This window comes from Triturus cristatus, chromosome 3_1, assembly GCF_964204655.1.
Source record: "Triturus cristatus chromosome 3_1, aTriCri1.1, whole genome shotgun sequence".
Classification (NCBI taxonomy): domain Eukaryota; kingdom Metazoa; phylum Chordata; class Amphibia; order Caudata; family Salamandridae; genus Triturus; species Triturus cristatus.
The window spans coordinates 766,521,719-766,532,703 of NC_140583.1; the positions used below are offsets into that span (position 1 = coordinate 766,521,719).

The 10,985-nt window shown below is 42.5% G+C and overlaps 1 pseudogene; it reads right to left on the reverse strand.

The window, feature by feature from the left end:
- Positions 1 to 634: 634 nt before the first annotated feature.
- LOC146860974 (centromere protein H-like) lies at positions 635 to 1,383 on the reverse strand (annotated as a pseudogene).
- Positions 1,384 to 10,985: the final 9,602 nt, after the last annotated feature.

Sequence of the window (10,985 nt, forward strand, 5' to 3'; positions counted from 1 at the left end):
CATTGCCTGCCTTCATTGTGGATGCTTTTCATAAAGTATTGAAAACGTAAAAACACTTTTAGTGTTAAACATTAGTAGTGCATTTATTGTGCAATGTGTGTAGTGCCAAAGGAGGAGTAGACAAATCTCCAAGTTATCATCCTTTATAAAAAATAAAAGAAATCATCAATTAAGTAAACAAAAGGGGGGGAGACATTTCACATAAAAAATATACATTATAGCAGGTACTTGATAACAAGTCTGAAAACATCAACTTGGTATCAAATGTTTGCTCTCTTTGAACAAGGCAGTTTTCGTTAATTGGACACCTTAATCAAGTAATTTGCCTTACATGATCTGTATTTTCTCACCTCATTTCACCATTCAAACAATTACAATACACCATAAACAATTAGATAGGTTTTTGATATAGAGCCAGTCTGGATTTCTCCGCTAAGAAATTGTCAAGGCAGACAGTTCTGTTATCAGTGTTTTTCACAATTAAAAAAAAACAATTCACAAAAGAATGCAAACAAAACATTTTTATAATTACTCTTATGAGCTCAAGAGCTTTTCATTTCCTTTATAAGTGCAGGTTGGAGAAGAAGACGCAACAGAACAGACTCAAAAGCAGCAAAGTCGGGGTTCCCATTCCTTAAGACCAGGGAAATTCCTTCCTGTTCACTATGTAAGTTCTTAACTTTGGATCTTCTGCCCAATATACGTTTGAACTGAGGATGATGCGCTGAAATATGACAACTATCCTGTTTACATTTTCTTCAATATTTTCTTTTTCAGGACCGGAGCCTTCATTTCCACTTCACACAGTCTTTGCTTGCTCTTCTCCAGTGCCTTCACCTCTTCCAGAAGCTCTTGTTGCTTAAATTCTATGTCAGTTCTGCGTCTGCGAACGTCCAGTATCTGCTCTTCCAATAGCTGATTATTCGATTGGACAGGGTGGACCTTCTTGCACATTGGTATCGAATTTGTCACTACCTCAAGGATAGACTCACTGTCTTGAGTGTTGTTCTCAATTTCATTTTGTATTGCATCGAAAAACTGCATCCTGTAAATACTCAGTTCTCTATTTTTGACTGCCCACACTGCATTTTCGAGCTCGGTGTGCATTGAATCCAAATTTACATTCATCGACCGATCTATATTTTGCTTTACTCGGCTTCTGGTCCCATGACTCCTTGCCATGCCAATCAACTGCTGTTTCATCTGTCTCTCCAGCCCAGCATTTCTGTAACTGTTTGGGAAACACACGTTTCCTCTTTGTTAGTATGGCAAGGATGGGTAAGTGTGCTAGGCATCAATTCCAAACTTGCATGTTCCAGCTTCTGGAATGGTGCCAGACATCTGTCCCGTCTCTTTCGGCTGCTTTCCCTTTCTGGAACTCATGTTTGCAATAACCAGACTTTCTTCTCCTGTCCTGTGGGCGAAGCGCTTAAGTGAGGCAGGCCTAGGCTATCTGGCGGCAAAGCGTTGAAAACGTGTCATTATACTCAGAGACGCGTGTTTGTTTTGTGCTAGCAGTGTACGTCAGCACCAGGACACCTTTTGAGCATCAGTCACGCTCTATAAATATCATTTACGTTACATCACACGTGACGCAGGCAGCTGTAGCCCATTTAGCCTCCTGAACAGCCAAATACTTGTCCTGCGACTGGAGTCCCTGCTGACCTGATGCCCCTCCCTTACCGGCCTTCAAAGCCCCGCGGAGCAGCGGGGTGCACGGTGCGCACGAAGCATGCAACATGCACCAGAGACAATCTCATGTACCCGTTGGTCTTTGATCCAGTGTCTGCACCACCACTTTGTTGCATTTTATAGTTAAACTCTACACTTACTTGTAATACCTGCTCTCTTGCCACCTTGTTCACTTGTAACCAGTACGCGAATTGTACTAATTGTCATCCTGAAATGGTTGGGTAAACTTTGTCAAGTGAACTCTGTCCGTTGTTACCCTACAGCATCAACTGAGTGAGCATTTCTCTTGCCACCATGCATCCACTGAGTGAACTGTGACTGCTGAGAGAAATCTTCCTATTGGGACCCTACATTCAATGATTATATTTTGCTTCGTCTTCCAGCATCTATTAGCAGGAACTGATTTCATTGCAGCCCAGCATTCATTAAGTGAATTGTGTGGGTTGACACCCTCTATCTGGGAGGGAAGGGTTTTCTCAAGTTAATGTGTGCTCATTCTGGCTCTACTCACTGAAAACGTACCAACAGGTGACCTAACTAACCAAGCTTTACACTACGAGACAAATTGGTATCGACCTCCCACTACACCTGCCTTTCTTAAAATCCATCATGTGTCCCTCTCCCACATTGTTATCTTGTACATCCTTCTATGCAGTATCACCGGTCTCTAAGGCCTCTCATGATATTCCTGCTCACATTTCAGCATCTTGTGGTAAATAATTTTCCTTTACCTGGACTTAATTTGATACAGAAACATAATTAAATAGCTCAGTAAAATGAGAGGCAGAATCCGTGGTATTAGAGGTTCGGAATGGGCTTTATTCCAATGATCGATTATAATCGGTTGCTCCAAGTTCCATCACCACGGAGGTTCAGGAAGTGAAGTACATACTTTATTGACAAGAAGTAACCTTTATAGTACATACATTACAATGAAGCGAATGCAATAGGCGTAACAATTGATAAGGAAAATGACGATCTATCTGTGTAACCAAAAATGGGTGGAACAAGGATTAAAAAGGAACATAATTGGTTATGATGTCACGTATAGGTGGATCTATAAGATAATACTTGGCATAGATGCGCGCGCAGCAGTATGACGTGTGATTGACGTGCAACTAGGGGGTGAAGGGGACTTGACATTTAGCTCTACATGTGGAGACAAAAAGTCTGGGGGGTCAAGTCAACCTAATCCCAAATCATATCTAACATCCTATGTTTAAAGAACTATGTTATCCACAAAAGAAGGACTTTCGGACAGAATCTATTCTATACTGACTGTGAGTGCGTGTACAAGCGTCTAAGTGTCTACACTAAATGCGAGGGGGTAGGAATATTCCATGGTAACAGGGCTATGAATTACTTGCATGAGGACAGAGAAGTCGAGCCTTTTGCTCGGTAGCTGGAAGAATGTTTACTTAAACTACTAGACAGGAATGCATCGGCTGAGGGGGGAGCAGATAACTCGAAGGCGAAATACAGTTCTTGGCAGAGAATAGGCTGATGTCAGGCTTCGTGAGCCGCGCAGAGAATGAGACAAAGTTCATGGTCACAGATGCAGGCTCGAACTGGAGTTTTCAGAGGCAGAAAGCAAGAGGAGTTTGATGACAGAATCAGGGCCTACTTGCCTGGACTGTAAAATGGCATAAGTGAACCATATAAAGCCGGTGGCCTTTCATATTTAGGGATGGAATATCCGGCCTATTCATGGCGGATCTGGCAGAGGGCATGTTGACGGTGGACGCACATGTATTTGCGTCTTCATAACTGGAACTGGAGGGAACATACATGTACTTGTGACATGCACATAGAACCGTTGGGGTCCAAGATAGGGGACATAACTGATCGGGAAAATCCATATTTCCACATTCCCTCCTTGTCCCCTACTTGCCCGTTAAGAGATATCAATCTTCATCAATCCATTGATCTGTTAATATAACATCATTTGTTCTTCTTTCTTCTTCCGGGACGAACGAAATCTTGGTGTTGGAATACACGATGTGGTACACAGACCACAAATCGCTGGTCCACATTGCAGACATAGACAGCAACTGAATAGTATGAGAAGGCCAATACCTAGGAAGTATAAAACTCTCCATCCCCAGGCCGATATCACACTCCAAAACCAACTGGACCAAGTCCAAGTGCCTGGGTTCTGGTGTATCTGGTTTACAATCTTATGAAGGCGAGTGATGGCTTTATATACAGATGGCGAATTTTCTGGTATGAATACGCAGCAGCTTGATCCGATGACCCTACAAGCTCCGCCCCTATCAGCCAGGATGACGTCAAGAACAAGACGATTTTGAAGCACAACAATCCGCATAGCAGACTGCTCTTCCGTTAAATTGCCTAAGGCGGAAATAGTCTCATTCACTACTGCTTCAAGGGTTCTAGTTAATCTACGTATCAGTTTACTATTAGTAACAGTACCTATATAAGGAAAGATGCCTTTATTGAAATCTGTGTATTTTTCCCATGCTGTTTCAGTGTAATCGACAATTGGGAGATCTCTCCGCTCTCTGTTGTGTACTAAATGAATATTTCTGTAATAATCAGGAGGAGCTAGGAAAACAGGTGGCAAAAGGAATGCAATGTAGCAGGTACCATCCCAGTCTAGAGGTAGACGCATATATGCAGTCTGACCACATATAAAGTAGGAGTGGCGATAAGCTCTAAATGAAGATTTGCCTCGATCACTGAATTCTACTATAGTAGTGCATTTACTATGGCCCATATGTATGGAACCAACCTTTCTTACACATAATTCACCCTTCGCTGGGAATACTGACATGGTGGGCAAGACTAGTTCAACTTCGGATACGACATTTAGAATCATGAGATTAGGTGTAATATTACCTAATCCATATACTTCATTTTCTAGATCAGTTCCTGTTCTCTTGGGGCGACCCTCCTTGTCAGGGTAGCAGACCTTGAGTAAAACTAGGTTCAGATTTCCCCATACCCAATGATCTTGGTAAACTGCTGTGTCTGAGTCTATGGAATTGATTAAACTAAACCATGCTCCACAGGATCCATTATGTGTAAACGGATGTGGAAAGAAAGGCAGGACTCCTTCATAATTCTGATAGGGAGGGAGTCGGCCACACACCCAACAATTAGTGGCATTACTAGTCTGATGGGAATGATGTAACATACTAATGAAAGTGTTATTGCGCAGCGCAAGTCTATAAGACAATTCATGCGGAGGTAAGTCACTAAAAGAATGTTCAGCAGTAACATTATAAACATGTCTAGAAATAGGGTAATATATGTGCAACAATATGCTTGCAGTAATTATTAAAAGACTCAAGAAAAACAAGATTATTAATGTCACTATGCAATGGCTACGCAGTGATTTACAATACGCCTGTCGTTTCATCATTTTTCGCGACTGTCCATGATTCAGGTCTAGAGGATACATGTCAGAGACAGATTCAACCGCTTCACCTAGGAGAGGACTTAAACAATCAAATCGTCTGACGTTCTAGGCCTCAATTTAACTTTGTAGAGTTCGGTTTCAGTCTTTTCAACCAAAGGAAGTTTTGAATCAGTCTGTGAGGGAGTGCAGGGCACAATGTCTATATCCGAGGATTGTCCATGAAATTTCTTGATATGACTTGAATGAATCCAGCCCTTGCGGCCCTCGATCTTCACGGCTGTTCTTGTGGTCAGCAGAACCAACTTGGGTGTCTTCCACCTGGGTTCCAGCTGAGTCTTTCGGTCGAAATTTTTCACAAACACGAAATCACCCGGAACTACGTCATGGGGTTTCACCTCAGTGTTGTCGGGAAATGCTGCAGCAACCTGTGAACGACAAGATTGTAGTGCAGACATCAAGGAAGCCAAGTAATCTGTCAGCATATTACAGTCAATATCAGTTATTTTGCGTGGTATGGGCGTCCCCCACATATTTGGTGATCTGCCGAAGATCACCTCATACGGGGATAGCCCTGTTCGAGAGTGTGCTACCATTCTCATGTAAAAGAGTGCAACTGGTAATGCTACTATCCAGTCGACACCCTTCTCTCTGCATATTTTGGACAGTCTGATTTTCAGTATCTGATTATGTCTTTCTACGAGACCTGCTGCCTCGGGGTGTCGAACACAGTGGAATTTCCACTGATATCCTAGCAGAAGTGAAACATGTTTCATTAATTCGGATGAGAACGGCTGGCCGTTATCTGAGTAGACAACACGTGGTAAACCGTATCGTGGGAAGAATTCTCGAACCAACTGTTTGGCAGTAGTCGGGGCAGTGTAATCTGAAACCGGGTATGCCTCCGTCCAACGGGACAGAGCGCAGACAACTACGAGAACATATTTGAATCCTCGACATCGTTTCATCTGGATATAATCCATCTGGAGGACTTCAAAAGGGTGGTCAGGAGGATGAAATCCACCCTGTTCTACGGGAACGCTTTTTCCTGGGTTGAACTGGCAACAGATCATACAGGTACGGACCTTTTGTTTGGCTGCTGCTCGTAAATGTTTATTGAACCAAATGTGTTGAATGCTGTCTAGCATAGCTTTTTCTCCTAGATGCGCTGGACTATGTATAGTGTTAATTATAACTTGGACCATTGAATCAGGAAGGAACCATACAGACTTTTCCTTCATCATCCATCCTTGGTCCGTTTGGATCCCTCCTAATTCAGTCCATTTCTTTATTTCGTCTGGTGTAGCATGTGTCTGTATGTCAATTACGTCAAGGGTAGGATCTTTAACTGTCATACAATGTGTCGGTGTCGGGACTATTGTCTTTGTCATGTCGGGGGTTTGAGTTTGAGCAGTCTGTTTAGCTGTTCTGTCGGCTAGATCATTGCCTTGGGAAATGATATCAGTAACCTTCGTATGAGCCTTACATTTCATAATTGATATTGCAGTGGGTAGATGTATTGCATCTAATAAGGCATGAATGAGGGGTCCGTGCTGAATGTGGGCACCGTGGGAAGTTAAATAACCTCTCTCTCGCCACAGTACGCCGAAGTCATGTACAACTCCGAATGCATAACGTGAATCAGTGTATATGTTGACTTTTTTATTTGTGGCTTGAATACAGGCTTGTGTCAGAGCGATGAGCTCTGCGGCTTGAGCTGACAAAGTATTTATACGATTAGTTTCAATGACTTCAGTATCTGTGGTGACTGCGTAAGCAGCCACTAACTCTCCTGTACTTGTTCTCATACATGAACCATCTACATACAACGTCAGGTCTGGATCTGACAATGGGACATCTGTCAAGTCTTGTCTGGGTTTTGTCGTTATAGTAATAACTTCAATACAGTCATGAGCTAGTGGGTCTGTTCCGGTTACTGGCAAAAGTGTGGCAGGATTCAATGTGTTACAGCGTCTGATTTCTATATGTGGCTGAAACAATGTAAGTTCATACCCTGTAAGTCGCGCTATAGTCAAGTGTTGTGTTTGCGTTCTATTTACAAGGACCTCTACTGTGTGTGGTACTTGAACTGTCAATGGATGTCCTAACACTATGGCATCGCTTTGTCTGATTGCTAAAGCTGTCGCTGCTACTGATTTCAGGCATGCAGGCAAAGCCTGAGCTACTGGATCTAATGTACTAGAAAAATAAGCACATGGTTTGTGTGCTCCTGCTTGTTCCTGTGTGAGTACTGACAAGGCAGTACCTTCGCGTTCTGTAACAAAAAGTGTAAACTGTTTTCTGTAACATGGTGTTGCTAAAACAGGTGCTTGACATAAAGCTTTCTTTAGGCTTTCAAAAGCTTGTGTATGTTCTTGAGTCCAAGGGAGAACAGTCGATGTGGCTGCCTCCTGTGTTGTCAACTGAATGAGTGGTTTTGCTAGAAATGCATACTGAGGGATCCACTGCCTACAATATGAAGTGAGGCCTATGAAAGCCCGTACCTCCTTTTGTGTCTTGGGTATTGGCATGTTAGCTATTAACTGAATGCGGTCGGGTGTAAGCTGTCTTCCCTCCATGGACAGCGAGTGTCCAAGATAAACAACTCGCTGGACACAGAATTGCAGCTTAGAAGGGGACACCTTGTGCCCCTTTTCGGCTAGAAATTGTAAAACTGTCAGTGATGCTTTTTCACATTCCGGTTCGCTTCTCGCGGTGATCAGCAGATCATCGACGTATTGAAGCAGAGCAGTGTTAACTGGCATGTGGATACTATCTAGTTCTCGTTTCAGTGCTTGGCTATAGATGCTGGGGCTTTCTGTGAATCCTTGAGGTGCGCGTGAGAATTTAAAGCTACGTCCATTTAAACTAAATCCGAACAAATATTGGCTTTCCGGATCTATTGGGACGCTGAAAAAGGCATTCTTGAGATCAATTACAGTAAAGAATGTTGCTTCGGAATCAATAGCTGTCAGTAATGACGAGATATCTGGGACCACAGGAAATTGTGGCACAATGCATTTGTTTAACTCGCGCAGATCAATAACCAATCGATATACTGGCGGGGCCTTAGGATCTGTTCGTTTAAGAATCGGAATTATCGGTGAATTACATACATTGGAGTCTGTTTCTACAACTACTCCTTGGGCAATAAGCTCGTCAATGATTTGTAGTAAAGCCACTACAGCATCTGGTGGTAACTTGTATTGTCGCATTCGTGGTAGCACCACTCCTGCCTTTAATGTGACTCTATATGGTGTAATATTCATGCAACCAACATCAGTAGGGCCTTGTGCCCATAGACGTGTAGGTAAAGTCTGCAGTCGGGGATCCATGTCTCTAGACACATAGTGACCTTTAAAATCACGTAAAAACAATCTTACTCCTTCCGGAGAACAACATATTATGGCTCCTAGAGCTTTCAATGTTTTTATTCCCAGCAAGTTTTCTGGACATGATTTAGTAAGCAATAAATCTGTAGTTCGGGTCAGAGGTCCTATCGTAAGTGGCAGAGGTTGTGACACTTCATTAACAATAGGTTTTCCTGAAAAACCAAGGGAAATATTCTGTGAGCCTGAGAGGGGTGCCCCTGGAACTTCACTACGTTTTATAGTTGTTCGACTTGCCCCTGTATCGAGTAAAAATTTCCTATCTTGGCCTAACAATTCACTATGTACATAAGGTCCTTCTTGATCTACAGGAACCTCGATAAGGGGTAAATCAACTTCCCTCTCTAGGCTAGTTCATGCGTAACGCTGATACTCAGGATATTCATACTGTGCGGTCTGATACATTTGTCGTGTTGTTGTCTGTGTGGCAGCAACAGGCAACGGTGGTGCAGCTGGCACAAACTGTATTGGCTGTTGTGCGGCTGGCATGGCCTGGGCATGCTGCAGAGCTCCTTGTTCATTCTGCTCTTGTCTAAATGGCCGTGGTCTTTCTTGTGTTTTACCTATGGCGATATTATGTTTTAAAACTGGACAATCGTGTACATAATGACCTGGCTTTTTACAATAATTGCATGTCCCTTTTACAGGTCCTGCTGAATCGGAATGTGTCATACCCTTTTTATGTCCTTCAGCTGGAACTGTCTGGGAAACTAACATTTTCATTTTCGTGTCTTTCATGCGTCTGTGTTCATGTTCTTGTTCCTCTCTAATTCTATTATGATGGTACTGTAACATTTGTAACATTTGTGATGGAGTGTTACCTTGCCAGGTACTCTCGAATTTTAATACTCTATTCTTTACTGGTGGCAGGGCATTTTCTACTAATTTTGTTACAAACAGATGTGGGTATGATTCGCTACTTGCTTTTATGCCACTATTTATACCAAAACATTTTTCAAATCGGGCATAGTAATCACTAGTGTCTTCATCTTGCTTCTGTTTACAGGCTGAAATTGTACCCCAATCTTCCTTTTTCGTAGTTAATAAACGTGGCAGTACCTGTACTAATAAACCTGGCAGTGCTTTAGTTTTATCCCCAAGTCCTGCTCCTGCAGTTCGGGCCTTTTCTTCCGCTTCTAACACTGACCATTCTATCTTTTGGTCTCCTACCTCCCACTCTTTTTCCTTGAGTTTCTCATAAATACCAGCAGGCATCAATACCTTTAATATTGTCATAATGTCGGGATAGGTATACTCTCCCATGAGTAACATGTCTTTAATTTCTCGGTGAAAACCCGCTGGATCTTTGTCATGACTGGGTACCACTTTCTTCATTTGTAACAATTCTATTTTCGATATGGGCGTATATACAAATACGCGCTTGAACTCGTTGTCCTCGCCTTTTATTGGGTGCACTTCTCGTAAGGGATTCTGTCTATCCATGTGATACGTGGTTCTTTCCTTGACGGGCAATGAGACATGCTCTGCGCATACAAAAAGAATATACTGCTTTCTTGATTCTAGAATTTCTTTAATTAATTTAGTACCTGCACCTCTCCATTTATTCATAAGCAATTCAGTCAGTATGTCAGGTAAGGGACCAGGGTCCGAATGCTGACTTCGATATAGTATAATGAGTTGTTGAATCATATAAATCCCAGCTAACCTCTGTTCATCTGGGGTAAGATTCAAAAATGTGCGTACTACTGTATCATCACTATATTTTCCGGGACTGTCCACCCAATGGACAGCTGCCCTGGCTAAATCTTGTTCATCCATAGAATCGAGAAAATGATAACCCCTTCGTTCTCGGAGTAGTTTGTCGGCGGTTTGGAAAGAATGCTCGTTAGACCTTATATTAATTATAGGTATTTGGAAATTCCTGTTATTATCTGGACATATCGGACGTATTGAGTCAGTAAGATGTCTATTATTTTTACAAGATCTTCCTCTACCTACATAGGCTATGGTGTCTGACTGTCCTGTGGGCAGTCCTGACCCTTCTTCCTCGCTTTGTTCGAACTCGTCTACCTCTAATCTCTCTTCGTGTAGGCGCTCTATTTCTTTACGGATCTTTCGGCACATGGCTATTATACAATTTTGTTTATCATGTCTCCCTTCTGATATATTCTGGCTCCATCTTGTAAGAATTTGCATTGCTTCCGGGTCTACCCCCGGTCGGTCTTGATTTCTGATCACACAGTTTATGAGGAAACGTAACAGTTCCCCCTGTATCTCTACTTTCTGGTATTCCATAGCTCTGTTAATACATTCTGGATCTCGCCCTGTTTGGACAAAATGATATATTTTATCTAGATGCGCAGTCATTCCTGGTAACTTTCCTAAATACACTGCGGCTCGTCTGATACGCAATGATGCCAGGGTCATTTCGTCCTCTTTACCGGGCACAGGGTCATATCTGCAATCTATAAGAATTTCCTTCAGCGTACGGGCACTTATGAGTTTGGGTGTACGTGAATGTGCTGACTCTTGAAAAGTAAGTTTATTTATTCTGGGTGGCGTAG